At 55.0% G+C, this 5,881-nt stretch overlaps 1 long non-coding RNA gene and 1 pseudogene across 1 annotated transcript; both read right to left on the bottom strand.

Annotated features, from left to right (window-relative positions):
• Nucleotides 1-569: 569 nt before the first annotated feature.
• Nucleotides 570-1,119, bottom strand: LOC138847532 (large ribosomal subunit protein uL11 pseudogene; annotated as a pseudogene).
• Nucleotides 1,120-2,684: 1,565 nt separating this feature from the next.
• Nucleotides 2,685-4,522, bottom strand: LOC138847613 (uncharacterized). Its single transcript, XR_011385497.1, has 2 exons — nucleotides 4,400-4,522; nucleotides 2,685-3,195 (listed from the first exon to the last, which is right to left on the bottom strand). It is a non-coding gene; the product is annotated as an uncharacterized lncRNA (long non-coding RNA).
• Between the last annotated feature and the right edge of the window lie 1,359 nt (nucleotides 4,523-5,881).

Here is a 5,881-nt window from a genome sequence, read left to right as displayed (position 1 = left end):
GGCGTGGAGGGCTGGGAAAAGGCAGCTGTTCCGAAGGCTCAGAAGGGGACAGCTGCAGACAGAGCCTTGACCTTCGCAGATTCCCCAGGCAGTCGTGAGCAGAGTGCTGCTAGGGTTCTGGCCACTAAAGGTCCTTGGGAAAAGGTCTCAGATGGAAACGGGGAACACATTCCTGGAATCTGGAGGAAAGGCTGTCCTTGTCACAGGTGGCAAAGAACTTGATTGAACTGTGTCTGTGGCCTAGTACTCTGTGGTAGGCAGAACCGAAGAGCGACGAGCCAGGGTATTTGGCGGAAGAAATCACTAAGCAAAGTGTTCAGGATGCGGCATGTCTCCTCTTGACTGCTTAGTGGAAAATGCGAGAAAGGAGAAATGAGTTATCCCAGCCCCAACCGTGGAAGCCGTCTGGGGAGTGAATCAATGGATGGAAGATCTCTCTACTTCTCTATCTGTCCCCCTCTCTCGGTCACTCTGCCTTTCAACTAAATAAAAACATCTTTTTAAAAGAGCCAAATTTGTTAAATAAAAAAATTAGGAAGGCTGGGGCATTCACTCGTGGCTCCCACTCCCTAGCCCAGGCTGAGTGATGCTTCCGTTTTGGCAGATGATTCGTTATGGAAACAGTTGATGTCATCTATGATGTCATGAGGGTGGCGGCCATCAACATTGCAGCCCCTATACTGGGCATTTCTCAGGATCTCTCTACTGGTTCTGGAGGGTTCTCTGGCTAAAGATTGGCAGTGCATCTGCTGGGCAATGTTGCCAATGTCATCAAAAGTGGTATTTCCACTGTTGAATGCTTTTTCTGCAGCTGTCTGTCTCTTAGTGGCTCCCTGAGGGCTTTGATGATGAGGGCATGAATGGTCACTCTCACCGGGCTCCTCAGAGCCTGCTGCCCACCAGTTGCTGTGGCCCTGTCTTCACCTGCCTTTTTTTGGAGAGACACTCAGTGGGCTGATCCTGGGGCCGGGGTGGATGTGGAGTTGACTTCACCACCAGTACACCACAGGGTATACAACTTTCATCTCGTTGGGGTTGAACTCAGCTGGCATGATTGGAGGCAGCTGGTGTCAGATGAACCCGGATTCAGGATGACCGAAAAAAACAAAAGTTGCACCTTGGCCTCTTCCAAGCCAAAAACCAAAAGTGATGGTTAACTTCTTACCTGCCACGTGGCACCTGTGCTTGGCTGAGCAATGCCCCGTGGGGCCAGAGATGCCCTACAGCTGAGGGAGACATGCACTCCAGGTGGATGCCGCCGCCATGCAGGTGGTCTCAGAAGTGGGTGAATTGGCCAGCGCCGCGGCTCACTAGGCTAATCCTCCGCCTAGCAGCGCCGGCATACCGGGTTCTAGTCCCGGTCGGGGCGCCGGATTCTGTCCCGGTTGCCCCTCTTCCAGGCCAGCTCTCTGCTGTGGCCAGGGAGTGCAGTGGAGGATGGCCCAAGTGCTTGGGCCCTGCACCCCATGGGAGACCAGGAAAAGCACCTGGCTCCTGGCTCCTGCCATCGGATCAGCGTGGTGCGCCGGCCGCAGCGGCCATTGGAGGGTGAACCAACGGCAAAGGAAGACCTTTCTCTCTGTCTCTCTCTCTCACTGTTCACTCTGCCTGTCAAAAAAAAAAAAAAAAAAAAAAAGAAGTGGGTGAAATGCGTGAGGGCGGGCAACGACTGTGGGGGCTGCCCCCGTCTCTCCCTCTCTTTTGGAAAAGTCTCTCTTCCCCATATTGGCTACCGCTGTCTCATCTGCCTCTCTGACTGTTTCTTCCAGACACTTCTCTTGCCACTGACTTCCTGCCTCCTATTCTAGTTCATTCTGCACTGCCTCCCAGAGGGGTCTCATCTGCCCCGGAGGCTTCCATTCCCACTTCCTGCTGGTGACTCAACCCTCATATGGCATCTGTCCAAGTGACATCTCTGCTTTAGACTTGTCACAGGCCTCTCACCACACCCAAGGCTGAACTCCTCCAAACTGGGTCCCTCCCTCGCTGCATTCCTTGTCTCCTTGCAGACAGCACCACCACTCCATCAGGCTGCCAAGCCAGAACCTCCAAACCCATCTACGGCACACACTGCTGCTCGGCTGACTCAGCCCTTATTTCTGACCACGAACCACACTGTGCAACCACGAGCCACCGTCCTGATGCACAGACTTTTTTTTTTAAAGATTTATTTTATTTATTTGAAAGACAGAGAGAGAGGTAGAGACAAAGAGAGAGGTCCTCCATCTGCTGGTTCACTCCCCAGAGGGCCACAATGGCAGGAGCTGCGCCGATCCGAAGCCAGGAGCCAGGAGCTTCCTCCAGGTCTCCCACATGAGTGCAGGGGCCCAAGCACTTGGGCCATCCTCCTCTGCTTTCCCAGGCCATAGCAGAGAGCTGGATTGGAAGTGAAGCAGCCAGGACTAGAACCGGCACCCATATGGAATGCCGGCGCTTCAGGCCAGGGCTTTAACCCGCTGCGCCACAGCGCCGGCCCCATGTATAAACTTTTAAGTAGACATTTCCTGGGGGTTTCTGGGAAAGCCTTCGTTTCCGTGATTCAGGTGCTGCTCTTTTTTCTTCTTTCTGCTGGAATGTAGACATGAAGACAAGAACAGTAGCAGCCACCTTGTAACCATGAGGGAAGGTCCAAAAGACTCCCAGAGACTAAGGTGCTGCCACTGTCTGAGCAGTATTTCTCTTCCTTTCTTCTCGCTTCAGCTCCTGCAGTCAGGTACGCAATGTGTGGGGGGTGCACTGCGTGGACTCCCCTTTTAGGTGAAGGCACTCCCGTCCCTAGCTGAGCGAGTGTTCAATGCTGGATGTCACCCAGACCAAAAGATCTCATGATTTCCACATTCCTTCCAACATCCCACAGCCTGGTGAGCCATCTCTTCCTGTGGCTTGCTTGTTTATCTGGTTCACTTGGTGGGCTGTAAGTTCTGGAAGCAGCAGACCCAGTCTGCTGTGGCTTCACCCCTCTGCTCCTTGACACAGGGGCTGGCACGCAGTCTGCTTCTATTTCCTGTTTCACAGCCGTCCACTCCCTGGGGCGTTCTGCTTTGCATATGTCCAGTTGGCCAACAGTGTTTTCAAAGTGTGACTTTCAGAACGGAGCAGAATGTTCCAGGAGTGGTACTGACAAGAGCAGGGCAAACTGGCACCGTCTCTTCCCTTGTGGTAGACACAGCTGTGACTTCAGCCCCGGAGCTTTTCCTTTTAAAATATTTATTTATTCGAGAAGCAGAGGGATGGGGTGGGGGTGGGAGAGAGACAGAGAGAGAGAGAGAGAGAGAGGTGGGTTGATTTTTCATCCATTCGCTGATTCACTCCTTAAATGGCTGGAATAGCCAGGGCCAGCAACCAGGAGCTCCATCCAGGGCTCCCACATGCGTGGCAGGGACCCAAACATTTGGGCCATCATCCACTGCATTCGCAGGCACATTAGTGGGGAGCTAGATAGGAAGTGAAGCAGTCAGGACTGGAAGCAGCGCTCTGATATGGGCTGTGGGCGTCCGGAGTGGTGGTTCAATACATGGCGGCATCATGCTGGCCCCGGGATTCTTCCTTCTTTCTCTGGCCTCCACCCCGTATTCTTGACTCACACTGAGCTCACTGTCCATTCCAGTTTCTTTTCCACCCCAGGTGCTGCTATGCCACATCTTTCGCATCCTACACTGGGGCTTCTGCTTGCCACATTGAGGACTGCACTTTACAATTTTTCCTACTAAATGCCACCATTCTCAGGGTCTGTGCCGCCATCCCATATGGACGCCGGTTCGAGCTCCGGCTGCTCCACTTCCAATGCAGCTCCCTGCTAATTAATGTGCCTGGGAAAGCAGCAGAAGATGGCCCGAGTCCTTGGGCCCCTGCCAGCCACATGGGAGACCTGGGAGAAGCTCCTGGCTCCTGGCTTTGGTCTGGTCCAGTCTTGGCCATTGTGGCCATTTGGGGAGTGAACCAGTCTCTCTGTCTCTGCCTCTCCCTCTCTGTAACTCTGCTTTTCAGATAAATAAATCTTTAAAAAAATAAATAAATGCCACCATTCTCATAGGTTTTGACTGCCAATTCTAATTTAGACTAGAACTGAACATGCCTTTTGCCTTTTGATTTTAATATTCTCCTGCCACCTATTAGGTTTCTGCCCATCGCCGCCAAAGCTGCGCAGACTCTTCTGGCAGCCTCCGGGGAGATGTCCCTGAAATCCTAGTGCATTCCCCAGCAGGAACTTGCTAGGTGTGCGCCTTCCATGGGCGCCCCTGCTCCGCGCATGAAAATGTTGAGCAGGGCAGGGGGTCTGAAAGTGTAGCACCTGCTTTGGAGATTTAACGCCAAGTCTCCTTCTCTCCCCTTGGCCACCGGGTGCCAGCAGGGCAGACAGGCGCTTAGACCAAATCCCAATCATTTCTTTCGGGATTACCTGCTCTTTAACACGCTCTGGACCTCTGCTCTCCTCCACTGGTGCAGAAAATGGACGGCAGGCTGGTTCTTGGACGCTCATCTGGCCCCTCCAGAGGGCTGCAGCCACCCCTGCTGGCCAGCGGGCCACTGTGGCTCCGGGGCGCACCCTGCCAGGCGTGGCCTCCCCGTGACCATGCCGGATGCCAGGGCACACATTTTATGACCGGGCGCACTCACTTTCTTCCTGCATTAAACTTTTATTCACCACATGTCTGCCTGCTTATTAAGAAACTCCCAGGTGCTTCTTACCTCGGCTCCAAGCCTGCTCTGGGCTCAGACCACTGCTGTTTGCTCATCTGTCCTTTGTAGGAACTAAAATGTCTCCACGGGGTCTCAGAAAATATGCAGCAGGCAGAGCCAAGGGTCACAGCACGGGACACACCTAACTTTCCCGTGAGTGCCGCCCCCCTCCTCCCCCAGACCAACTGAGCTAGTCCGCGCCCGCAGTCTACTGCCAGCTAATTCATTCCGTATGTTAATTTCTCGGAAGGGGGCTGATTCCCGCCCCCCCCCTTTTTCCTCCTTGAGAGCGGAGCTTTTAACATGTTTTGGGCCCCGGGCTGGCTGAGTCGCCGCAGGGTTTCTCCAACTTTAACTTAAATAGGGGGTTACTCCAGGATTCATTCAAATGCAGATTCCGAGTCTCAGAGGGCCTGGGCGGGGCCGAGAGTTGCCTTTCCGGCAAGCTCCGAGGTGATGCTGCCGGTCGGTCTGTCGTCTCCCCCAAAGCCCGGGGAAATCTGCGGTCACAGTGGCTGCGCCCGCGGGCTCCAGCCGGGGCCGAGCGTCCCAGGTGCGCGTCCTGCCGGTCCCAGCCCCGCCGCAATTCAGGAGCTGTCAACAAACGCTTCTTTATAGTCGGGAAACGGGAACCGGCTCGCCTGGAGCAGGGAGCGTTGGCTGCGCTCCTCCCACCTTTCTGGGCCGCTGCGCAAGGGGCGGACTTCAGGCGGGGCGGCTTCATAAACCAGAGAGAGAGAGAGAGAGAGAGAGAGAGAGAGACGAAACAATTAAAGCTAGCGAGCCGGGATTGCTCCAAGGAACAGGCTTTCAAAAGCAGCGGAGTCTGGCTGGTTTCCAGGCTGTGGGATCAGCCAAAGGGCGCAGGCTTGCCTCCCTTGGCGTGGCAGGTGCGCCCGGGGCAGGCGCTGCGCTCCCGGCCTGCCCTTTGCCCGGAGCCCCCAGTGGGACGGAAGAGTGACCTGCCGTGGGTAGGGTCACCGGCCCGGCCCCGCGAGCTCCAGGCATCGGGAAAAGGCGGAGAAAAGCCCCATTTCCTCCCGGTCCGGCGTAGTGCTGTCCTCTTCCCCATTCAGTGCACAGGTTTAGAATTACACCTTCCATAGACCTTCTAGAATCTGCCTTTCCAACCACGCCCATTTTTCTTTCCCTCTCTCCCTTCCTTGGTCCCTCCGCTTCCTGTCTCCCTAGTGAGAGCCTC

The sequence above is a fragment of the Oryctolagus cuniculus genome, chromosome X (genome assembly GCF_964237555.1).
Source record: "Oryctolagus cuniculus chromosome X, mOryCun1.1, whole genome shotgun sequence".
In the NCBI taxonomy this organism is placed as follows: domain Eukaryota; kingdom Metazoa; phylum Chordata; class Mammalia; order Lagomorpha; family Leporidae; genus Oryctolagus; species Oryctolagus cuniculus.
This window is presented reverse-complemented; position numbering and strand designations above follow the sequence as displayed.